General features: G+C 37.5%; 2 protein-coding genes, 2 long non-coding RNA genes and 1 other non-coding gene across 27 annotated transcripts in view; 4 read left to right on the forward strand and 1 right to left on the reverse strand.

Moving 5' to 3' along the window:
• LOC136255908 (exosome RNA helicase MTR4-like) overlaps positions 1–26,101 on the forward strand; it is a 247,932-nt gene that overhangs the window by 15,924 nt on the left and 205,907 nt on the right. The window lies entirely within an intron of this gene.
• On the forward strand, positions 1,273–1,354 carry Trnas-gcu (transfer RNA serine (anticodon GCU)). Its single transcript has one exon. It is a non-coding gene; the product is annotated as a tRNA-Ser (tRNA).
• LOC136256154 (uncharacterized) lies at positions 10,877–12,071 on the forward strand. Of its 3 annotated transcripts, none has more exons than XR_010701352.1 (5): positions 10,877–11,011; positions 11,055–11,268; positions 11,326–11,573; positions 11,624–11,711; positions 11,769–12,071. It is a non-coding gene; the product is annotated as an uncharacterized lncRNA (long non-coding RNA). The 3 variants fall into 3 exon arrangements; XR_010701351.1 differs by having other exon boundaries at positions 11,055–11,377; positions 11,439–11,573; positions 11,769–12,065; XR_010701350.1 differs by having other exon boundaries at positions 11,055–11,573; positions 11,769–12,069.
• LOC136255916 (uncharacterized) lies at positions 13,116–14,109 on the forward strand. Its single transcript, XR_010701203.1, has 2 exons — positions 13,116–13,173; positions 13,223–14,109. It is a non-coding gene; the product is annotated as an uncharacterized lncRNA (long non-coding RNA).
• LOC136255906 (uncharacterized) overlaps positions 13,471–26,101 on the reverse strand; it is a 189,933-nt gene continuing 177,302 nt past the window's right edge. For 6 of the 18 annotated variants that reach the window (XM_066048820.1, XM_066048821.1, XM_066048822.1 and 3 more), the window contains 16 exons: positions 25,794–25,874; positions 25,593–25,740; positions 25,482–25,543; positions 23,751–23,865; positions 23,537–23,686; positions 17,481–17,578; positions 16,712–16,845; positions 16,186–16,312; positions 16,016–16,122; positions 15,846–15,954; positions 15,673–15,790; positions 14,758–14,862; positions 14,440–14,707; positions 14,168–14,379; positions 13,683–13,747; positions 13,471–13,623 (listed from right to left, as the gene is read on the reverse strand). The gene's annotated coding sequence lies outside the window, so the exon portion shown is untranslated. The other 12 variants (XM_066048818.1, XM_066048817.1, XM_066048816.1 and 9 more) reach the window with 12 other exon arrangements.

Genomic DNA, 26,101 nt, shown 5'->3' on the forward strand with positions numbered 1-26,101 from the left:
GTCATCACGTGATTTATATAATCAAGTCTTAACATGACGCATTGCCAGAGTGGACACATTTGTATCTATTCATTCTAGCGTAAAACATTACAGTACAACAGTGACCTATTAAAAGTGGATGACAGCAACGAAGCAGAGGACCTCGTAGCAGATGAACCAGACAGGAAACTGTTACACTATTCTAGTCATGGTGTGTTTATTAACTGAAACTGTAAGGGCTCCCTTGGCAAAATCCTGGCTAAATTGCTAAGTGCCACAACCACATAGAAATCCAGTGAATCTGTGATAGCAAGAATGGCACACTGTAGCTAGCTAGCTCTGTTCTACTATGCTACTCATCACTGAATTATTGCTGTACATGTGATAGCACTGAAACAGCGCTGCAGGACTTTTAACAGGGCTAATGTATTGCTTACCAACCGGCTCTGCCTTAGTCGTGGTGAGAGTCTAGCGTATTTGCTGGTGGTTAGCTAAGTGTAATATGTGGGGTACATGGTAGGCAGCAAATTCTTGAGTAAATTGCTTTGGACTCACTGGTCAGTATCTTCTCATGTCTCCTTAATTGATTTTTTTATTTTTATTCTGGCACTCCCATCCTCCCCGATCTCTAGCTAGAAGTTAAACCTAATTTATAAAAAAAAGCAGCTAAACCTACAGAGCCTACACAGTCCTACAAAACACTGCATGGACCACCAGTTTAATTGTTGTCAGCCATTTATAATATGATAACTACGTTTCTCTACCAGTAATCTGACTTTCTGTACTAATGAAGAATTGACACCTGTTCATTCCAGCATGTCTCGATTGATTCCACATCAATGCACCATGCCGAAGACTTGTCATATGACTCACATGATAATTAATGGGCACAGAATACTGCTCTGAAATTCCTAAAAGAGATTATAAACTCATGATATCATTCATCTGATGGTGCCATTTGGTGATCATGCCTTTGCTGAGATGTTGCTAGTTACTAATGGTAACAACAACTGTTTTAACAGCTAACACAATCATATGTACATATTCGTATGTACTCTTGTCATAGCATAATCCCCACCATTAGTCCTTTAAAGCCATTTTTACAACTGTAATCAAATGATCAAATGATGAATCAACCATTAAGTCAGACAAAGTGTACGAAGAGATACTATTCTGTGTAACTATCACTAAGCAGTTCGTACAGCTGCTTGAATGGTTTGGATGTTATGCTTAAAGTACAAGGAAGAGTCAGTTAACTCTTGGTACAAGTGAGAAAGAAGATAGTGTGTGAATGACAAGGTGGCTGAGTGGTTAAGGCGATGGACTGCTAATCCATTGTGCTCTGCACGCATGGGTTCAAATCCCATCCTTGTCGTTGCTATTTTTTCTTTCTCTTTTATCATTCATTTTTCATACTTTCATGGACTTTCATTGAATGCTTTTCCCTTGCTTAGTAGGTCTATTCATTATGTTATGTGCTCTTGTATTGATGTTAGGGTGCGGCAGATCCTCTAAATAGTGCCTTCCACCTTACCTATAACATGGTACTAAACCTGCTGAGAGTGGAAGAGATCAACCCAGAGTACATGCTGGAGAGGTCCTTCTACCAGTTCCAGAATAACTCCTCCATCCCTGTACTAGAGGAAAGTGAGTAGTACAGCTACTGTAGTAGCATGTGGAGTACTGTGTGTGTGCATGTGTAGATGTAATTTTGTGATGTGTGTTTGTGCACTGCTCTGGGAGTTTTCATGTGGGTTATTTGCTGTGTTGGTGAAATCCCCAGGGAAGCATTCTACCCAACTGTTTTAATACCTGATGCTGTTAACTAAGAAAGTGAATGCCACATCTTTGTCTCACATACTGGGTTAGGGTATTTGGGTGCCCATAACAACACCCGTGAGGCATGGTGTAGGCCTGCTCCCATAAGAATTTGTGGAAAGGTACTGATTACTACGATAAAATAACCTGCACTTGGTTGCCAGGAGATAAAAAAGAAATAGTGCATTTCATGAATATAATAATAAAGGAAATGTAAGTGGCTATGAATATTATACATGTACACCATAAAAATTTCCCCTAGTGTATATATAAGGAATGGGAATATATGCCTTTACAGTTATGTGGGTGATTATGTGTAACATAGCTACAGTGCAGTGACTAAGTTGATGCCATCCTAGCATTCCCGGTTATCGCTCGGGTGACATATTATTGTAATGTTGCTTTACATTAATTTTATAACTGAAGCAAGCTATCAACTTAGCTATGATGATATCACATCATTTTACATATAGCTAGTTTCTGTGTGCATTAATAGCTGCATCATACTGTCTACATTACCTGATACATGATGCACACAAGTCTACATTGACAATATACAATATGGCTAATCTCAACTCTTTGGTCAGTCATGGATGACGTTAACACAGTATACTGTAATTTTGTGACCTCCCCTAGTCACTGTTGAGGCACCACAGCCAACTGTGGTATAGTCTTTCCCGCAATCCTATAGTGGATGGTTGTCAAACTAAAAGGTGTTAGTCTTTGTGTCACTGCCACTGGGCACTTTCTGACAAGTGTATGTAATGTATAACAATAAATTACTGATTTTTGATTGTATATGTGTACTATCAATAGTTCATAATAAAGAGGTCTTATAGTATGGACTCTTGGTACAAGAGGTTATTGGTAGAACTTTATTGCAGGAAAAAAACACTAATGACACTTAGATGGTTTATTAATTGCAATGTTGGTTTACAGTTAAATAGAAGCCATGCAAGAATTATGATGTAGTAAGAAAACAAAATGTTTGGATTACAGCACTCTCATATGGTGATTTATAGCTAGTATCACATTAAATTTTTTTAGTTCACAGATTTGCTATAGACCTGTATGCCTTAATAACATTATGAGACCAACTAGATGTGATCATCATTCACATGTAACTAGTAGCTAGTAATGTGCAAGGACTTGTATAAGGAATAAATTTCTCTTAAAATTAGCTATTTGCTAAGAAACTGCATGAGTGAGAAGGGTGGTGGCAGCTAATTGGTCATATTCATAGAGTTGAAGAATTACACATAACTATATTCAAATGTTTTGGTAGACCTTTTGGTTAAATACATAAACTATAGCTACCTGCCCATTTCTTTGTTCTGTTGTAAATAAGTTTCTGGTCACCTCTTAGCAGCAATGTGTGAACAAAATTCTATCATGTCAGCAAGGTAAGAGTTTAATCTCAGAGGCTCGTAAGATGGAATGCAATCCATCTATGTACATGTGTCCTGCTTAACTATGTTACCTGATCCTGCATGGTGGTAGCTGCAGCTTTATGTGTTTAAAGTGTCAAGTGTTCACAATTTTTTCACAGCAATATGTGAAACACATTGCTCTTCAAAGCAGGCAGTGAAGTGTAGCTTAGTAATCTACTCTATGAATTTCCATACTGGGCATCCACCACAGCGCGTTAGCATTATTTCATTAGTGGTTATATCCAATTAGTGGCTTGAAGTAACAGCTGTTAGTGTGTTTGTGTCGCCAATGCTTGGAAGGGACTTATATACTTTGCTATTCATTCATGTAAGCATGGTCTATAGACATTTTGAATCACAAAAAAACTTCTATAGCTGCTAACGGTCTGTCACTACCAAATGCATGAATTTTAGTAGGCACAATCAAAGTTTGGTAATTGTAAGGTTTCAGCCAGGGTTAATGCTTAGTTGCTGTTGCTGCTTCCTTGAGCGAGAAAGGTTACTCACATTGCTCTGGTTTACCCAGTTGTTAAATGGGGACCTTTCTTAAATGGTGACTTTTTTGGTAGCCCTACTTTTAAATGCTTTTGGTTGAATACATATTAAACTATAACATTACTTTGTTCTGTTGTAAATGAATTTCTAGTCACCTGTTAGCAACTATTGTGTGCACTATAATACATACCTACATGTCAGGAACATGCATTAAGCATGTAGCAAAGTAAGTTTCAATCACAGAGGCTCTTAAGATGGAATGCAATCCATCTATGCACATGTGTCCTGCTAATGGTGGTAGCTAGCTTTTTCTATATTAAAACTAACTTAAAAGTGCCAAGTGTTCACAATAATCTCCACAGTGATGTGTGAAGCATATTGAGCAAAAGCTCTTCGAAGCAGGCAGTGATGTGTAGTGCAAAAAATTCTATGAATTTGCATACTGGGAATCCACCACAGCACATTATTTCATTAGTGTTAATGGTTATATTCATTTTAATGGCTTGAAGGAACAGCTGTTAGTCTGTGTGCCAATAGTTTGAAAGGACTTATACTTTGCTATTGCTTTTGACTCATGCATGCATGCAAGCACGGACATTATAAATCACAAAAAAATTCTGTAGCTGCTAACAGTCTGTCACTATTAAATCCATTACCTTTGGTAGGCACAATCAGTGCTTTGATACATGGAAAAATTTAATATTGTGTAGTACCTAATATGTGTGTGTGTGTGTGTGTGTTTGTGTGTGTGTGTGTGCGTGTGTGTGTGTGTGTGTGCGTGTGTGCGTGTGTGCGTGTGTGTGTGTGGAGAGAGAGAGAGAGAGAGAGAGAGAGAGAGAGAGAGAGAGAGAGAGAGAGAGAGAGAGAGAGAGAGAGAGAGAGAGAGAGAGAGTAAATGAGGCAGTTAAGATAAGTGGTCTGAGTTTGGTAATTGAAAGGTTTCAGCCAGGTTTGATTCCCAGTACAGTTACCCAGGTGTTAAGTGGCAACCTAATGACAACTGGGGAGGCAGACCATCCATAGCTCTAATATAATATATGTAGTGGGTGAAGGTACAGGTGATACTTCATTGGGCTGCCAAACCCACACATTCACATGAGATACTGTATGGTACACCTTTCTGTGAGTTACGTATAATACTAGTCCTGCCCTCGAAGGATTATGCTTATGATGACTCTTAGCACCAGCCTACATGAGTAGCTAGCACACAGATGCAGTCAGGTAGGCAAGTGGTAGCTGAAGAAAAGGTATTGTCTTTTGTGTGTGTGTTTGTATGTGTTTGTGTGTTGGGCTTTGCTCTGTTAGTGTAGGCTAAGGCTGACTAAGAAGTTGACAGGAATGCATTCAAGTACATGAATATTTTTACTAATCAGTGTGGACAATCTAATTAGCCACAGTGCATCCACCGCACTAGCTATATGGCTGCGCATGGATGAGGTCACTTCTCTATCATGCTCGTATATATATATCTAATCCAAAACAGCCAAGCTGTAAAAAAAGTGTGCGGCCCTCAGAAAGGCTATGGTGAAAAAAGATGTGAAATCCAAGGTGGCGGCCAAGAAATGGCTGTGATGGTAGGTTAATGGTAAAAATTTTAATAATGACAATTCAGGTAAATTTTGTGAAGCGGCACAAAAATTCACCTGAATTGTCGTTATTAAAATTTTTACCATTAACCTACCATCACAGCCATTTCTTGGCCGCCACCTTGGATTTCACATCTTTTTTCACCATAGCCTTTCTGAGGGCCGCACACTTTTTTTACAGCTTGGCTGTTTTGGATTAGATTTCATTTCTTTTTGTATTTGTATACCCCAAAGCCAGCCTATGGCCAGCTTTGGGACTTTTTAAACCTATGTTTTTTTTCTTTACTACAGGAAGAAGAATAGATGAAGTAGATGTACGTACTTTAAATATTTTATCAGTAGATGTACAATTATATATATAATACATATGTGACCGGATTTGCAAAAAGGGGCCTTCCACACATCCAATTTGCCAACTTTGACAATTGATAACTTCAGATTGGAAAGAGCTATTGCCTTGAAATTTGGGCAGTGATGATTTCTTTGCAGCTGAACTCTCTACATGATGGTTTCTTTGTAGCTGAACTCTCTACAAGGTAGCTGATCTCTTTACAGGGAGATTTGTTTGTAGCTGAACTCTCTACAAGGTAACTTCTTCTAGCTGATCTCTCTACAGGGTGATTTGTTCATAGCTGAATTCTGTACAGGTGATTTGTTTGCAGCTGAGCTCTTTACAAAATGGTTTCTTTGTAGCTGAACTCTCTACAAAGTAACTTCTTCTAACTGATCTTTCTACAGGGTGATTTGTTTGTAGCTGAACTATCTACAAGGTAATTTCTTCTAGCTGATCTCTCTAAAGGGTGATTTGTTTGTAGCTGAATTCTGTACAGGTGATTTGTTTGCAGCTGAGCTCTTTACAGAATGGTTTCTTTGTAGCTGAACTCTCTACAAGGTAACTTTTCTAGCTGATGTCTCTACAAGGTGGCTAGTTTGTAGCTGAACTCTCTACATGGTGCATGGTTTCTTTGTAACTGAACTTTCTACAAGGTGACTTCTTCTAGCTGATCTTTCAATAGGGTGATTTGTTTGTAGCTTCACTCTCTACAAGGTAACTTCTTCTAGCTGATCTCTCTACAGGGAGATTTGTTTGTAGCTGAACTCTCTACAGGTGATTTGTTTGTAGCTGAATTCTGTACAGGTGATTTGTTTGCAGCTGAGCTCTTTACAGAATGGTTTCTTTGTAGCTGAACTCTCTAAAAGGTAACTTCTTCTAACTGATCTTTCTACAGGGTGATTTGTTTGTAGCTGAACTATCTACAAGGTAACATCTTCTCTGTACAGGGTGATTTGTTTGAAGCTGAATTCTGTACAGATGATTTGTTTGCAGCTGAGCTCTTTACAGAATGGTTTCTTTGTAGCTAAACTCTCTACAAGGTAATTTCTTCTAGCTGATCTCTCTAAAGGGAGATTTGTTTGTAGCTGAACTCTCTACAAGGTAACTTTTCTAGCTGATGTCTCTACAAGGTGGCTAGTTTGTAGCTGAACTCTCTACATGGTGCATGGTTTCTTTGTAACTGAACTTTCTACAAGGTGACTTCTTCTAGCTGATCTTTCAATAGGGTGATTTGTTTGTAGCTTCACTCTCTACAAGGTAACTTCTTCTAGCTGATCTCTCTACAGGGAGATTTGTTTGTAGCTGAACTCTCTACAGGTGATTTGTTTGTAGCTGAATTCTGTACAGGTGATTTGTTTGCAGCTGAGCTCTTTACAGAATGGTTTCTTTGTAGCTGAACTCTCTAAAAGGTAACTTCTTCTAACTGATCTTTCTACAGGGTGATTTGTTTGTAGCTGAACTATCTACAAGGTAACATCTTCTCTGTACAGGGTGATTTGTTTGAAGCTGAATTCTGTACAGATGATTTGTTTGCAGCTGAGCTCTTTACAGAATGGTTTCTTTGTAGCTAAACTCTCTACAAGGTAATTTCTTCTAGCTGATCTCTCTACAGGGAGATTTGTTTGTAGCTGAACTCTCTACAAGGTAACTTTTCTAGCTGATGTCTCTACAAGGTGGCTAGTTTGTAGCTGAACTCTCTACATAGTGGTTTCTTTGTAGCTGAACTTTCTACAAGGTGACTTCTTCTATCTGATCCTTCAATAGGATGATTTGTTTGTAGCTTCACTCTCTACAAGGTAACTTCTTCTAGCTGATCTCTCTACAGGGAGATTTGTTTGAAGCTGAACTTTCTAAATGATGGTTTCTTTGTAGCTGAACTCTCTACAAGGTAATGTCTTCTAGCTGATCTCTCTACAGGGAGATTTGTTTGTAGCCGAAGTATCTACAAGGTAACTTCTTCTAGCTGATCTCTCTACAGGGAGATTTGTTTGTAGCTGAACTCTCTACAGGTGATTTGTTTGAAGCTGAACTTTCTAAATGATGGTTTCTTTGTAGCTGAACTCTCTACAAGGTAATTTCTTCTAGCTGATCTCTCTACAGGGAGATTTGCTTGTAGCTGAACTATCTACAAGGCAACTTCTTCTAGCTGATCTCTCTACAGGATGATTTGTTCGTAGCTGAATTCTGTATAGGTGATTTGTTTGCAGCTGAGTTCTTTACAGAATGGTTTCTTTGTAGCTGAACTCTCTAAAAGGTAACTTCTTATAACTGATCTTTCTACAGAGCAATTTGTTTCTGGCAGAATTTTCTACAGGGTGATTTCTTTGCAGCTGAACTTTCTACATGGTGGTTTCTTTGTAGCTGAACTCTCTACAAGATAATTTCTTGTAGCTGATCTCTCTACAGGCAGATCTGTTTGTAGCTGAACTATCTACAAGGTAACTTCTTCTAACTGATCTTTCTACAGGGCAATTTGCTTGTGGCAGAATTTTATACAGGGTGATTTCTTTGCAGCTGAACTCTCTACATGGTGGTTTCTTTGTAGCTGAACTCTCTACAAAGTAATTTCTTCTAGCTGATCTCTCTACAGGGTGATTTGTTTGTAGCTGAATTCTGTACAGGTGATTTGTTTGCAGCTGAGCTCTTTACAGAATGGTTTCTTTGTAGCTGAACTCTCTACAAGTTAACTTCTTCTAGCTGATCTCTCTACAGGGTGATTTGTTTGTAGCTGAATTCTGTACAGGTGATTTGTTAGCAGCTGAGTTCTTTACAGAATGGTTTCTTTGTAGCTGAACTCTCTAAAAGGTAACTTCTTCTAACTGATCTTTCTACAGGGCAATTTGTTCGTGGCAGAATTTTATACATGGTGATTTCTTTGCAGCTGAACTCTCTACATGGTGGTTTCTTTATAGCTGAACTCTCTACAAGGTAACTTCTTCTAGCTGATCTCTCTACAGGGTGATTTGTTTGTAGCTGAACGATCTACAAGGTAACTTCTTCTAGCTGATCTCTCTACAGGGTGATTTGTTTGTAGCTGAATTCTGTACAGGTGATTTGTTTGCAGCTGAGCTCTTTACAAAATGGTTTCTTTGTAGCTGAACTCTCTACAAGGTAACTTCTTCTAGCTGATGTCTCTACAAGGTGACTAGTTTGTAGCTGAACTCTCTACATGGTGGTTTCTTTGTAACTGAACTTTCTACAAGGTGACTTCTTCTAGCTGATCTTTCTACAGGGTAATTTGTTTGTAGCTGAACTCTCTACAAGGTAACTTCTTCTAGCTGATCTCTCTACAGGGAGATTTGTTTGTAGCTGAACTCTCTACAGGTGATTTGTTTGAAGCTGAACTCTCTAAATGATGGTTTCTTTGTAGCTGAACTCTCTACAAGTAAACTTCTTCTAGCTGATCTCTCTACAGGGTGATTTGCTTGTAGCTGAACTATCTACAAGATAACTTCTTCCAGCTGATCTCTCTACATGGTGATTTGTTTGTAGCTGAATTCTGTATAGGTGATTTGTTTGCAGCTGAGCTCTTTAAATAATGGTTTCTTTGTAGCTGAACTCTCTCAAGGTAACTTCTTCTAGCTGATGTCTTTACAGGGTCACTAGTTTGTAGCTGAATTCTCTACATGGTGGTTTCTTTGTAACTGAACTCTCTACAAGGTAGCTCATCTTTCTACAGGGTGATTAATTTGTAGCTGAATTCTGTACAGGTGATTTGTTTGCAGCTGAGCTCTTTAAAGAATGGTTTCTTTGTAGCTGAACTCTCTACAAGGTAACTTCTTCTAGCTGATGTCTCTACAAAGTCACTAATTTGTAGCTGAGCTCTCTACATGGTGGTTTCTTTGTAACTGAACTCTCTACAAGGTGACCTCTTCTAGCTGATCTTTCTACAGGGTGATTTGTTTGAAGCTGAACTCTCCACAAGGTAACTTCTTCTAGCTGATCTCTCTATACAGGGAGATTTGTTTGTAGCTGAACTCTCTACATGATGGTTTCTTTGTAGCTGAACTCTCTACAAGGTAACTTCTTCTAGCTAATCTCTCTACAGGGAGATTTGTTTGTAGCTGAACTCTCTACGTGATGGTTTCTTTGTAGCTGAACTCTCTACGTGATGGTTTCTTTGTAGCTGAACTCTCTGCAAGGTAACTTCTTCTATTGATCTCTCCACAGGGCGATTTGTTTGTAGCTGAACTCTCTACATGGTGGTTTCTTTGTAGCTGAATTCTACAAGGTGATTTTTTCTAGCTGAACTATCCCTTTCCATAGTTGCATGAACTCCCTACAAGGTAACTTCTTCTAGCTGATCTCTCTACAGGGTGACTTGTGTGTAGCTGATCTCTATACAGGTTTCTTGTTTCTAGTTGATCTCTTGAATTCTCTTCAGGGTGACTGCTCTATTAGGATGACTGCTCTATTAGAGTATCTCGATCTCGCACTTGCTGCACCAAGTTGGATTTCGTGTTATAACTCCGTGGCTTTAAGTCTGATTCTTCTACACCATTGATGAGCCTTTCTAAGATGATTATTCCATCTGTACAACGATTTTCAAAGCATTACCTAAAGCGGTTTATCTGGTAGGCGTGGCAAGTAGTCGTTTTTTTATTAGCTAATCTCGATTGCGTAATTGTTACACACTGTTGGTTTTTTCGTTGTATCTTCCTGTTTTTTAGCTCGATTTCTTTCAAACCACAACAGGTTTGAGGTTCAATAGTTAACCTATTCACCCACCGATTTTCAGCTTCTTCCCATACGCGGTTTACCCTGTAGGCGTGACAACATATTGGTGTTATTTTCCGTGAATAATCGCTCATAACTCTTTGCCTGTTGATCGTATTCCAGCCAAAGTTGGTACCGAGATGCGCCTTTATACCCCCCTTCTGTGTGCCAAATTTCAAGGCAATCGGATATGGCGTTCGCGTTTTATAGCAGTTTTTGTAAGTGTGCGACAAGAAAAAGAAAAATAAGAAGAAAAAAAAACGAAGAAACTGAGCCAATTTTTGAAGTCGCATATCTCGGGAACACGCGAAGCGATTTCGCTCAAATTTGGAATGTGGAGTGCTGCAGTTGGAGGGAATGTCCACAGCAAAAATCGTCTTGTTTCATCAAGGAAGCACAGAGCTACGGAGGTGCGAAAATTGCGTTTTCTTTCTTCCTGTCAATATACTCACGGGTGTTACGCGCCGGCTTCTTGGGCCGCACGACACACTACCGTGTGTCTTGATACCAACAGCATGCATGCATGCACAGATTGCACACAATCACCTTCGCTGCATGTTTCTTCCGATTGTTACGAGGCTCTAGCAATGATGCAGCTTGTCGTCATCCAGAACTAAAACAGTACTTGTGCTCCATGGCAGACTTACCTGCAGGTATAGCTATAAAGACTGTCACAGCATTTATGATCATTCATAGATATCGCCTCTTCCATCCTTTTCCGCCAATTTCTAGCGACGCCACAATTGTATACCTTTGCTACAGTAGCTAGCTACAGTGCTACACGCATTTGGCGGCTACAAAATCGCATGTTGCTTGCTGGCAAAAGGAGTAGAGGATAACACCCCCTGGGTCGAGAGACAACTGGGTGCACTCCACAAGCACTCATCATCTCTAGTACAACTACCTCACAGTGAATTGGTTAAGTCTACTTTATAGATGACTGCAAGTGCAAGCTATCCTGACATAGGGAACTTTGCAGAAAGACATATAGGAAGAGCTGCATTTGTAGCAATTGTGAGGTAAGAAGATGTGGCTAATTCATGATTCATTATTAATTTGATATCTATCACTGCACGGCAGTGGGATCTGCCATCAACATCACCTAGCTACATAAAGTTGTTAAAGGAAGTTACAAAGTAGCTACTGATGCTTTCAAAACTTGGACTGCTGATGATGTATTGTGGTAGTACTGTATCATGTAGATGAAATCAGATAGTAAGTTCTGCTATAGTTCTTGGAAATGAGTATTTTGTGGTCTATTGAAGTTAGGCAGTGGAGAAACCTGTGATCATGGCTGGATCTTGTGAAAGCTATGAATGACACTGTACAAGGAATAGTATACATTAATTCAAGGTTTGTTACAGAAAAAATTGCTATAGCAATATTTTTATTGTAACAACATTTTTACAGATGCTACCTACAAGAACTATATATAACTAGTGATGAAACAGATTAGGAGAAGAAAGCTGCACTCAATGGACAGAAGTAAAAGAGCAAATCTCAATTAATTTTAGTGATGTAACATCCCTCAGAAAAAAGAATCCTGAAGGTGTCAAGAACTTCAATTTGTGAACTGAAAATTATAGTTGCTGTACAAATGATGTGCTTTTTTACTTATTAATGAAATACGTATTGTGGGTAGTAAATACAACACAGGAGCGAGACATTGCTAGCTATATTACTAGCGCAGTATAAAGCAGATGCACAATATAGAAAATGTTGATTTCAGCTACAGGATTTTTTACATCCTGTATGCATTTCACAGTGTTAAAATGTACATTTCTTCACTGCCTCATTTCCAGCACCATTCTAGATGCAGTAAATCTTTCTCTATCCTCTGTATGAAACTTTACTGAAATCTACTAATGTTTTAAGTATGAAATGTGGCTGAAATGACAAATTTCATGGCCATTTTATACGCATTACCTACAAGCGGACATGGAACTTTTCGCCCAGTGTCAGTAGCCACTACCTTAAATATTTTATCAAGGTTTAAGGCCAACACGCACAAGCCCTCTCAATAAGCAAAGGAAAAGATGCTTAGCAGTAGGCTGCTGCTATGCAATTGTAAATATATAAGCTTCGGTCGGATCTCACTGTAAAGCTTTATATAATAGGCACAGCCTATTCTGAAACCGGGAATAGCTAGATTCACTTGTGAACGATGGGACAAATGCGTAATAATTGCGCCCGTTCGTACTGATAATAATCAAGATTCACGGTAGTGAGTCGCGCGGCCAAGAAACTACAAAGCGCACGCCCAATTAAAAGACGCGCGGCCACTACTGTGAGTTATTTACGTGTAGGGCCGGTTTCGCAATATTAGTCCTAAATTATGCAACATCTCTCAATAGATTTGTATTGCGTTACGTGATAAAAAATCTTTAGGAGTCATTATAGTTTTCTTGCGACCTCGCTAAAATAAAAAGTAACCATCGCAAAATAAAAAATAGGCGTATTTCACTTTATTTCTCTACCTTATGTTACAACTACTGTCACGTTATACCAGTCAACCAGTCAACATAGCTGTGTTTGTATAGTCCATCTAGCACTGACATTATCCAATCCTGGTTTGCCTATACGCGTATTTTCTTCAATCAACCTCTAATCCCTACAATAACTTTTAAAGACACAACGTGGACACAAACTCTAATGCCTGATAAACAAGTTGTGACAGCGTGCTGAACCGTAAGTTCCCTAGGGATGGCGTTTTAAGCAGAAATCTTTTAAATTCCATTTAGTACCACACCCCATGTGAGCGTTTATAAATCGCCAGTTGTCTTATATGGTTTGAAGAACAAAATCACTAGCGAAGGTGCTTTAAGCATACTCTTCAATTCTCTATTTACATGTAATTTTTATAGATTAACCACAAAGGCCGATAAGGTGAATACAAAAGGTAACAAGCCTTTAGGGGTTACCACCTCTATGTAGTGTGTACCATGTAGCTTGTGTTGTGGCTTTCATTAAGTATTATGCACACACAAATGGTGCAACAAAATTTTGTAATGGATTGCTCGAATGTGGTTGGTGGTGTTGTGGCTCGAATGTGGCTCGTGGTTTGCCAGTGACCATGTATGAGTTGGGGTTGGTCCACACAACTTACACAATATTCAAATTTCATGATGGCCATGATAATTTCTTGCCATATGGTAAACATACAACAATGTGTAACAACGTTAATTAACATCACATCAAGACTTGACTAAAAATAGTTCCAACAATAGTGATGATTTCTTGTATGTCAGCATGACGATACTGAGACCTGTAAAAGAATAAGCAGGCACTGAAGTTAACCTTAAATTAAACACTCATGCAACTGACCTGGAACATCGGTCGCAACACCAAAAACACTTGTTTCGATATCTGATGACACAATCCAGCAGGCACTGAATTAAAAGAGAATGTACAAAAAATCAATATGCCGGGCTGTGTCAATAATAGCATGGATAATCGAAATGAACAAAAATTATATCCCAGGCTAAGTGAATGAATAACATAACTGTTGGGTAAGCATGTTAAACCAGAACATTAGGACATTAGTCAAACAAAAGTACGCTATCACAACTTGGTCATAATACAATGTTTGTACCACCGGACTTCACACTGGTTGCCCAAAAATTGTGCCATTCCGGGACAACAGCATAATATTATGAAACAAATAGTTACTACAACACAGAAGGCTTACTGTTGCACTGTCTACACTGATATACCATAATTTAAAAACATAACAGGTGGGCATTAAATACAATACACTTAATATCTGGGTACTAGGAAAAAATCACTAACATCACAACATGTAAACTGACCTGGAAATTAACACCCTTGATGCCACTACAGTCTACACTGGATACTTGTTCGAACCCATCAACACTATGCCTGATACATCTGAGTAGACTGACCTGCAAATTCACATCACTAGTATACAGTGATAATTGATAACTGCAAAAACAACAATTGCAATAATACAATTCTTCTGTACGTCAACTGCCCTGAAATTCATGACACTCAATACCGAGACCTGTAAAAGAATAAGCAGGCACTGAAGTCAACCTTAAATTAAACACACACGCAAACTGACCTGGAACATCGGTCGCAACACCAAAGACATCTGTTTCGATATCTGACGAAACAATCCAGCAGGCACTGAATTAAAAAGAGAATGTGCAAAAAATCAATATGCCAGGCTGTACCAATAAAGGATGAATAATCAAAATGAACTAAAAATATATATCCCATATGCAGGTTAAGTGAGTAACATAACTGTTGGGTAAGCATGTAAACCAGAACATTTGGCCATTAGTCAAACAAAAGTACGCTATCACAAACTGGTCACTGATAATTGATAACTACAAAAAGAACAATTGCAATAATACAATTCCTCTGAATGTCAACTGACCTGAAATTCATGACACCTCTATCTTTGTTCCTGCATGGTCTCAAATTACATATGTACCATGATCACATTCAACTGCTAGTGGATAAACCAGTATGACCAGATGGCCTGCAAAAACCAACATGCAGGTGTTAAATACAATCCACCCCAAAAACACCTTTGCTGTAAAAAAGGCGCGCCCAAGAAACTACAAGTACCTGGAACCCAATGTAAAAAAACAAAACGAAAACAGCTCAGCTGAAGTGAAAAGTAACTGGTAACTTAAAGAGCTGATATCTGAAGCGGCCAAGAATACAATTACTAAAGTTTAATCCATGCAAGAACACCTTGGCTATAAAACAGGTGTGTACATGAAAGTAACTGGCAACTGAAATGGCTGATATCTGAAGTGGCCAAGAATGAATGGTCATATACAACTAATTCAAAAATTTAACAATGAACCTTTATAATTCAGCTGTGTTCTATATTCACTCTTGCTGCATCGTAAAGTAATTTCTTTTAACTCTAATTGGCTGGTAATTTGGCCGCCTTTTTTTGCTCTATTATACTGACTATTAAAAAAGGCGGCCAAATTACCAGCCAATTAGAGTTAAAAGAAATTACTTTACGATGCAGCAAGAGTGAATATAGAACACAGCTGAATTATAAAGGTTCATTGTTAAATTTTTGAATTAGTTGTATATGACCATTCATTCTTGGCCACTTCAGATATCAGCCATTTCAGTTGCCAGTTACTTTCATGTACACACCTGTTTTATAGCCAAGGTGTTCTTGCATGGATTAAACTTTAGTAATTGTATTCTTGGCCGCTTCAGATATCAGCTCTTTAAGTTACCAGTTACTTTTCACTTCAGCTGAGCTGTTTTCTTTTTGTTTTTTTACATTGGGTTCCAGGTACTTGTAGTTTCTTGGGCGCACCTTTTTTACAGCGAAGGTGTTTTTGGGGTGGATACAATATTACTCCTTCACATAACATCCAACAAAATGCAGATATGAAGAAATATTGTAGAAGTACTGCCACAATAATACAAGATGTCTAAAAATTACAATTACATTTTACAAATTTATTCTACAGATGTAGTAATGCCTACTCGGTATTCAGTAGCAGTTTCTATTCCAGAAACAAATACTATCAGACCCAATGCAAGTGCAAAGCATAGATTAAGATGGATGAAGACGTTATTCTTCTTATCTTCTGTTCTATATCAAAAATAACAATGAATTATAACATACTGAGTGTAAATACAGAAGGATCACTTACCTAAACAACACACATGTCAGTATCACAATGGAAAGACAAAGACACACTAGAGATATTACACATCCAATATATGAAATTATTGACAATGCATCATCAGCTGGTGTTGGCTATGGAGGGAAGCAAAATTATACATCCGTATTTTATTATGCTCCCTAATTATATATCCTTACTTTTGTGCCACGTATGCTCACAAGTACAGCAAAACTAGTCAAATGAGTTGTAAAACAAGTTATTCTTGTGTCAGTAGAACTGTTATCTAATCTTAATCCTTCCTGTGACCAACCACCGGCTTGATTACTATGGACAGTATGAACAATTTGCTAATTATTACGAAAATGATTTACTATATAAATGAGATCTCTATTTGTTTAGTAACCACATTAGCCATAGTTGCTGCCCTTAAACATATTATAATGTGGTTTGCATTGAATTACGCTGAAAAGACATGTTAGAAGTAGAAACTAGACTGGGTTTGTTGCTAAGCAGTTTATTAACTCAAATGGTTTACGTTATCATCTTTTAGAGAGTGACTAAAAGTGTTGATTGCAATCAGAAAAGAATAGCTATAAATGCTGCAAGCTCACAACTGTGGTCACTGCCTACTGACACTATAATATAAGCCGCGTGTATTAAAGTTATTATGTGCACGCAGTAGCAGTGGAATTTAATTGGTAAAATCAGTAATATTGTGCTTACAGTTGCAAATCCTGCAAGTTGTGATCATAAAATTGACATGATTTGGTTCTCAGTTGTCTTGATGCAAGTGTCTACAAAGTATTTGGCAAATTGTTAGAAAGTTCCAAACTTTCAAATATCTGTGAGTCATCTTTCTATTAGAAGACAACATCATTGTTACAGTGAGTATACAGGTACTACAGTAAGTTTAAGGTAGTAGCAGTAATTATTGTAAATCATAATCATTTGACAGAAACTATCATACAGTGCAATAGTACTGTATAGTAAAGATGTGGGTGTATCCCATGAAAAAAAATCACCCAAACACCAGCCTAAGTTTTCCCTGATGATGATGAGACAGTATTGGTTAGGTGAAACTAAGCCCAAAAAAGCCTTTAGATCAACTAGAAACACTTTCAACAAGTTGTTATGGAATTTTTTTTAAATTATTAAACAGAATTTTTGTACTGACTGAGTAACTGATGCCTTCAGACAAGCATAACTTGATAATGGCTAAGGCTATGGGCTTGATTTTTTCAATGTTCGATGTCGACCAGTCATATTAATTTTATTTTGCAAAAAAAGTTAACAAACAGGTATGAAATATTGGTGGTGCTAAAAGAAAAATTAATAGTGGTGATTGTGTGTTATCTAACTAAATATAAGAACAAGTTGGATGCATATCAATTGAACTACAGACATAAATTACTTCTCAATTGTATCATGTGTAAAGTATCACAAAGGTAGTATGAAACATGCAATTTTCTGTATGGTGTATGTATATACTCACCACAGGAAATGATACCATGATGGCATTGTTTTCAGAAGTATTAACAGGTACAGGAGCTTGAATGGAGACTATTGGAGAAATTGGAAGAAATGTTTTTTCTATGAAAGAAACACAATATATAGCAGTAATGTTTATTATGACTTGCTACTGTTTTCTTATGCATTGCTAGGGTTAGGCAATTGTATCAAGACACACGATAGTGTGTCGTGTGGCCCAAGAAGCCGGCGCGCCACACCGTGAGTATATTAACAGGAAGAAAGAAAACGCAATATTCACACCTATGTAGCTCTGTGATCCCTTATCCGATTGGAACCAAATTTGCTACAGACGTGCCGGCCAGTTATGGGAGTCTACATACCAAATTTGAAGAAAATCGGTCCAGCCATTTCCGAGATATGAGCGAACAAAATGTCATTTTAATTTCTTCGTTTTTTTTCTTCTACTTCTTCATTTCGCACACTTCGCAAAATCCGCCATAAAACACGAATGCGTGCTCCAATCGGGCTGAAATTTGGCACACTTGAAGGGCTCATTAAGGCGGATCTCAGTACCAACTTTGGTAGGAATCCGATGGACATTCACGGAGTTATGATCGATTATTCGCGTAAAATATGGTCGAAGGTCTGTCACGCCACAGGGTAAACCCCTTGAAGTAATGAGTTGAAAATTGCTATGTAGATGGAGTAACCATCGTAGGAGTGCCTTTTTGTGGTTTGAAAAGAATCGAGGTAAAGACCATGGAGATATGACACAAAACCCAACCTGTGTCACAATTACGCAATCGATTTTTATGAATAAAAAAACTATTAGTTTTCACGTGTACCAGGCAAACCGCCTAGAGCAATGAGCTGAAAATCGGTGTGTAGCTGGAATAATCATCATAGAAAGCCCTTGCAGTAATACAGAAGAATCGGATTACAAACCAGAGTCAGGATGCGAAAGCCAACTACGTGTTGCAAATGCGAGATCAAGATACTCTAATAGAACAGTCACCCTAATAGAGCATTCGGCTACGTTTATAACTTCTTCCATTAAAGAATTATATTACATTGCAAGTTATTCTGTAGGGAATTCAGCTACAACCAGTTAATCTGATAGACAATTCAGCTACATGCAAGTCACCCTGTAGAGAGTTCACCTAGAAACAAACCACCCTGTAGAGAGATCAGCTAGAAGAAGAAACTATGCACCATGTAGAGAATTCAGCTGCAAACAAATCACCCTGTAGAGAGATCAGCTAGAAGTTACCTTGTACAGAGTTCAGCTACAAAGAAACCATCATGTAGAGAGTTCAGCTGAAAAAAATCACTCTGGAGAGAGTTCAGCTACAAAAAGATCACCCTGTAGAGAGTTCAGCTAGAAGAATTCACCCTATAGAGAGTTCAGCTGCAAATAAATCACCCTGTAGAGAATTCAGCTACAAACAAACCGCCCTGTAGAAAGATCAGCTAGAAGAAGTTACCTTGTAGAGAGTTCAGTTACAAATAAACCATCATGTAGAGAGTTCAGCTGCAAAGAAATCACCCTGTAGAGCATTTAAATCACCCTGCAGAGAGTTCGGCTGCAAACAGTTCACCCTGTAGAGAGATCAGCTAGAAGAAGTTACCTTGTAGAGCGTTCAGCTACAAAGAAACCATCATGTAGAGAGGTCAGCTGCAAACAGATCATCCTGTAGAGAAATCAGCTACAAACAAATTGCTCTGTAGAAAGATCATCTTACCTTGTAGAGAGTTCAGCTACAAAGAAACTATCATGTAGAGAGATCAGCTACAAACAATTCACTCTGTAGAGAGTTCAGCAAGAAGAAGTCACCTTGTAGAGAGTTCAGCTACAAAGAATCCATCATGTAGAGAGTTCAGCTGCAAACAAATCACCCTTTGGAGAGTTTCAGCTACGAAACGATCACTCTGTAGAGAGTTCAGCTAGAAGAAGTCACCTTGTAGAGAGCTCAACTACAAGAAATCACCATGTAGAGAGTTCAGCTGCAACCAAATTACCTTGTGGAGAATTCAGCTACAAACAAATCACCCTGTAGAAAGATCAGCTAGAAGAAGTTACCTTTTAGAGAATTCAGCTACAAAGAAACCATCATGTAGAGAGTTCAGCTACAAACAAATCACCTGTAGAGAGTTCAACTACAAACAAATCACCCTGTATAGAGAGATCAGCTAGAAGAAGTTACCTTGTAGAGAGTTCAGCTACAAACAATTCACCCTGTACAGAGATCAGATAGAAGAAATTACCTTGTGGAGAGTTCAGCTACAAAGAAACCATCATGTAGAGAGTTCAGCTGCAAACAAATCACCTGTAGAGAGTTCAGCTACAAACAAATCACCCTGTACAGAGATCAGCTAAAGAAGTTACCTTGTAGAGAGCCCAGCTACAAACAATTCACCTTGTACAAAGGTCAGCTAAAGAAGTTACCTTGTAGAGAGTTCAGCTGCAAAGAAACCATCATGTAGAGAGTTCAACTATAAACAAATCACCTTGTAGATATATCAGCTAGAAGAAGTCACCTTGTAGAGAGTTCAGTTACAAAGAAACCACCATGTAGAGAGTTCAGCTACAAACTAGTGACCTTGTAGAGACATCAGCTAGAAGAAGTTACTTTGTAGAGAGTTCAGCTACAAAGAAACCATCATGTAGAGAGTTCAACTACAAACAAGTGACACTGTAGAGACATCACCTAGAAGAAGTTACCTTGTAGAGAGTTCAGCTGCAAAGAAACCATCATGTAGAGAGTTCAGCTACAGTACAAACAAATCCTGTAGAAATATCAGCTAGAAGAAGCCACCTTGTAGAGAGTTCAGTTGCAAAGAAACCACCATATAGAGAGTTCAGCTGACCCTGTAGAGACATCAACTAGAAGAAGTTACTTTGTAGAGAGTTCAGCTACAAAGAAACCATAATGTAGAGAGTTCAACTACAAACAAGTTACCCTGTAGAGACATCAGCTAGAAGAAGTTACCTTGTAGAGAGTTCAGCTGCGAAGAAACCATCATGAAGAGAGTTCAGCTACAAACAAATCACCCTGTAGAAATATAAGCTAGAAGAAGTCACTTTGTAGAGTGTTCAGTTATAAAGAAACCACCATGGAGAGTTCTGTAATAAATATAATTAATATGTATTTTATATCATGTATATATATAATTTGTATACATTTACTGATAAAATATTCAAAGTACATCTGCTTCATCTTTTCTTCTTCCTGTGGTAAAGAAAAAAAAAGATAGTTTTAAAAAGTCCCAAAGCCGGCCATAGGCTGGCTTTGGGGTATACAATTACAAAAAGAAGTGAAATCTAATCAAAAACAGCTAAGCTGTAAAAAAGGTGCGGCCCCAAAAAGGCCATGTGGTCTTGGCACAAAATTCACCTGAATTGTCGTTATTAAAATTTTTACCATTAACCTACCATCACAGCCATTTCTTGGCCGCCACCTTGGATTTCACATCTTTTTTCACCATGGCCTTTTTGGGGCCGCACCTTTTTTTACAGCTTAGCTGTCTTTGATTAGATAACATCATCACTGAGTATTGTACTGGTAATTGGAAATCCCATAGTGTGACCTGATCTTGGAAAACCTACCTTTTTGGCACATTGGTAAATTTTCTGTATTTTAGCTTAAATGAAGTACTGGGTGCTCATCTATCTTGTGTTAAAATTTCAGCTTAATATCTTTAAGCATTCCTCAGATATGGCCAATTTTCTGTCCTGTACATTACAAACTAACTTTTATGGTAATGTATTGAGTTCTGTGAGTGATTAAGGGTGACAAATGGTGACAAATCACTTTGTTTACCAATAATTCCATTCTTACCATCTAAAATACTTTAAAAGACATTTCTGATAGATTAATGAAGTATTGTTGGTACTTTACTGCAATTAAATGCCATGTATCATTGTCTAAGACTAAGTTTTAGCCATTTCAGCACCTGAACAAATCACCCAATTTGTAAATTAATTGTTGTCCCACGCATGTGAAATTACTACATGGTCTGATATAATCATCCATATCTCCTAGGAAAAAGAAGCTATGGGTGTGAAACTTCACAGCAAGAAAGTTTAATAGTTGCTTTATCCAAATGTGCAAAAAAATCAATTTAAAAAATATTGTTGAAATTTTCATTTGAGTTTTCCTAAAAAGTTGGCTTGTGCCCAAAAGGTAGGTTTTCCAAGATCCGGTCACATAGTATCTATAGTGATTTTAATAAATCAAAGTAAAGAACTGTTAGTGTCCTTAATTAATCAGACAAACTATACATTACAAGGTTAAAATAAAATATACATGTTGTGGGTTCTAGTTTGCAGGCACCTACATTGTAAGTCTAGTATTAATTGATAGATAGCTCATTAATTTCTGGAACTGATAACACTGTGAAAAAGGTGGGATATAAGATGGTATTTCCAGTGGCTTATTGAATACAAATAAGCCTTAATATAAACCCTGTATTATACTCATGTTATACTTTAGTATAATGCATACTATACTATTACATATATGGTTTCAGTTTATTTACCACAATACCAAAAATAGCTTATATCAAATATAATGCCCACACTATACCATCACATATATGGTTTCAGTATGTTTAAACACATTAACTAAAGCCTTACATGTGATTGTTAGTATACTACAGGTTATATCAAGCTTTTTTGTATTCAATAAGCCACTGGATATACCATCTTATATCCCACTTTTTTCATAGTGTAAATGTTTCAAATCATTCATATAAATCATGTGTGATAGTAAATGGATCAGTTAGTCAAAAAAGTTGTTGGAACAATTAAAGAGCAATTTAAAAGAATGACAAAATTGGAGGAAATTCTAAACTGTTTTATAGAGTGTCTGTCGTCTTCTCATGCAAATTGCTTAGAGAAATCCATGAGGCTGCCCTTCATTTTAATTTGCATAAGTATGGACATGCCCCCTTCCTCTTTGAAGACATTACTTATTTCTGGTAGCCTACGATGCCAGATACGCTGGTTTTGGTTGTTTTATGCCCACATAGCCCATTGTGAAAGCCATTCATTTCATCTTCAGGAACCTGCTTCACCCGTTTTTCAAGCTGGCATGAATAAACTGCCTCAAAGTAAAAACTTACGTACCGGGAAGGTTTATACTGGCTTTGTGCAGCCTTCATCTCTCACATACAGGCTGCTTTTAGCATAAGCCACTTTGCTCACATGGGTGCGGAAAGACAAACAAATACCGTAAAGTGGGTTATTTTCGAAACAGAAAATTTTGTATAAGAAGCAAAATCTGAATTTCAAAGGATTTTAATTTTGAAGTGTGCATATTTTGAAGTCCGGATGGATTTTAAATAAACAGAAATTCACGTCACAAATTATGAAGATGCATGAATGTTTGCCAAAAACTGACGTACTGATGGAATAATTCTCATCCCTGTGCATTGGGGAAAAAAGACTGAGGGAGTTTTGAGTGGAGTAAGTTCACTGGCTCGATCACGCTTGATCGTAGCTAGCTATAGGCATAGCGTAGCTTCTAGAGCAGATTACATCAATTCCCATTCTGGATCACCTGCTTTCTGGTTATTGGCACAGTAATGATACAGTTTACCCATTATCATTAGTAATACTGAGCTAAAACTCGAGGAATACACAAGTGAATTGCCAAAAGTTGGATCGTGCTTTCACTTGTGGGAATTTATTTTCGATGACGTGGGAATTTATTTTCGATGACGTGGGAATTTATTTTTGAAGAGAAGGGTCTCTTAGAAATATCCAAAATATAAACCTTTCAAAAATTGCCAGCTATATGGTATACTACATACATACATACATAAAGCACACACAAATTTTTTGGAAAACAATTTCAGTAAACCAGGCACGTGTTCACAGCCAGCCTTTTTAATAACACTGAATTTAAGACTTGGATCATAGTGAGGAGAATAACAACACACTGTAAAGACATTCCAGACTGATTGAAACTATACTAACTGCCATTTTGCACCATTATGATCAACATATGTGTGACATTCGTAATATGACAATACAAACCTCTCTATACATGATATGGTTATACAACACACACTTACAATTCGGAAGTTGTTTTAAAACACCTTTCAATGCATCATTAGGGAATGTAAACTGAGTATTTCCACCAGTAAAGTTACTCAAGTCATCATTTTCTCTGGGAAACAGATAATCTTCTCCTGCTTGTACACTATCGTTGGATATTAGTGAAGCTTTTACGATTAAAAATAGTAATGATAATAACAGATTCAAATTCTTCTTAATGAGCATACTTACCAACATTACTCCTAATTGTAATAGCTTCTGGTGTTTCATCATTTAGTGTTCCACCTAAAAGTGTTCCAAATTGTTCAGTGCTATTAACCAAAGACTGGCTGGTTTCTGGTGATGTCTACATTAATGTATATTATGAATTTACCACAATTAAAATGTATTAAAGTATTAGTATATACTTGTGTCTATTTATCTTGGTTGCTATTATCAAGTAGATTATTAATGACTGAAGCTGTTTCCTGTTAGTATAATATTATCCACACAAAAACAGCCAAGCTATGAAAAAATGGTGCGGCCTTAAAAATCCTGGGTGAAAAAAGTTGTGAAATCAAAGGTGGCGGCCAAGAAATGGCTGCAATGATGTTAATGCTAATAAATTTTAACAATGCACACAGCCATTATTAAAAAATTTTTAGCATTAACATCATTGCAGCCTTTTCTTGGCCGCCAATTTTGATTTCACAACTTTTTTCACCCAGGTTTTTTAAGACGGCACCATTTTTTCATAGCTTGGCTGTTTTTGTGTGGATTTCACTTCTTTTTGTACTTTATAGGGTCCTAAAACCAGCCTATTGCTGAATTAGAGGTTTTTTTAAACTCACATTTCTTCTTTTCTATGTAGATACAATGATGATTATTGAAGACAGACTTATAAATGTATTTCATTGCATGATTTAATTCAATATTTGATAATATTTTTGTAATACTCTAATAGAGTGCACATTTTTTGAGGACTTCTAATAGAACATACATAGAATGTTCTAGAATAATCTAGTACTTCTATTGGTAGATCTATGAAATTACAAATGTTTGATTATTTCAACTAGAAATTTCATTTATGAAGCAGAAATTAAGTGAGGTGATCAGCTAAGGTAGCAGTGGTTCAGTGGTTAAGGATGCAGATGTTAGGTATGGAGATCCCTGGTTCAAAATCTGGTAAGTTTTTTTGACATTTTTTTGCACACCTTTTTTATCCCGTGGTGATTGCTCTATTAGAGTATCTCAATCCCGTGATTTTACACTTGCTTAGTGTTTGCTTTATAACTTTTTCGCTGTAACTATATTGCTATTCAAACTATCAAAAGGCACTGGCACTATGATCAGCCTATCTACACACCAATTTTCAAGTCATTTCTATACTTGGTTTACCCTGTAGCCATGACAGAAGTTTGATCTTTTTTACGTGAATAAATGCTCATAACTCCCTGAATATTACTCAGATTCACAACAAACTTGGTACGTGAATCTACCATTACACACTCTTCATTTGTGCCAAAGATCGAGGCAATCCAGTTACAAGTTTGTATTTTATAGCAATTTTGCAAAGTGTGCGAAAAGAAATTGAAGGCCCCATAGCCCCCCGTACGGCATAAGAAGAAAAAAACCAAGAAATTAAATTGAACACCCATATCTTGCAAATGGCTGTTGCGAATTTTATCAAATTTGCTGTGTGGCGTACCCTACTTGGTGGACAGCTATCAAGCAAAAATGGTGTGTTTTGGAGAAGGAGCCATGGAACTATGCACGAAAAAGCTGTTTTCTTTCTTCCTGTAAATATACTCACGGTGTGGTTACCGGTTTTCTTGGCCGCACGACACACTACCGTGTGTTTTGATAAACATGAAGGTGTGGTCACCAGTTTTCTTGGCCGCACGACACACTACTGTGTGTCTTGATAAACATGAATAACATAATACACGGTCTGCTCTACAATATGTATCAAAGTTTACTTACCTCAAATAATGTATCATTATAGGTTTCAACCTGGTAACCACTCGCTGACTGTTCTTGTAACACTATACATTGCATATAATCATACATATACATTACTGACATTCAATTTACTTTGTGACAGTGTCTAGAACACCAACTGCTAAGTCAATATCCTCTGCAAAAACATCATCTTCTGGAGTGGTCAAGTTGGATATGGCCATAACAACACCAGTAGCTGCATCTATTTTCACTGTTTCATTTAGTGTGGAAATGTTTTTGCCTTGAGTGAATATACACTTACTATTTGTGATACTCACTGCGTCACAAAATTACCTCATCTAACAACTCCTTAAATCTTACTTTAAAGCACTTCACAAATTCCTCCCAATCATCTTCACCTTTGCATCTCCTTTTCTAAGGGTATGTAAACATTTTAATGGGTGACACAAACCCTTAGTAAACCACTTTGGATATTGTTTAGAATGGAACTGGAACTTGGGAATAAACAATGTCATTGCTTCATAGATAATAGACTTGATAATAGCCTAAGTGGTTTCGACATCGGAAAAATACAGACAGTTTAAGATATCAGAGTTACAAATGTAAAGATTCATTCTGGGAAAGTCTGCTTTGGAATAGTC

The sequence above is a fragment of the Dysidea avara genome, chromosome 5 (genome assembly GCF_963678975.1).
Source record: "Dysidea avara chromosome 5, odDysAvar1.4, whole genome shotgun sequence".
Classification (NCBI taxonomy): domain Eukaryota; kingdom Metazoa; phylum Porifera; class Demospongiae; order Dictyoceratida; family Dysideidae; genus Dysidea; species Dysidea avara.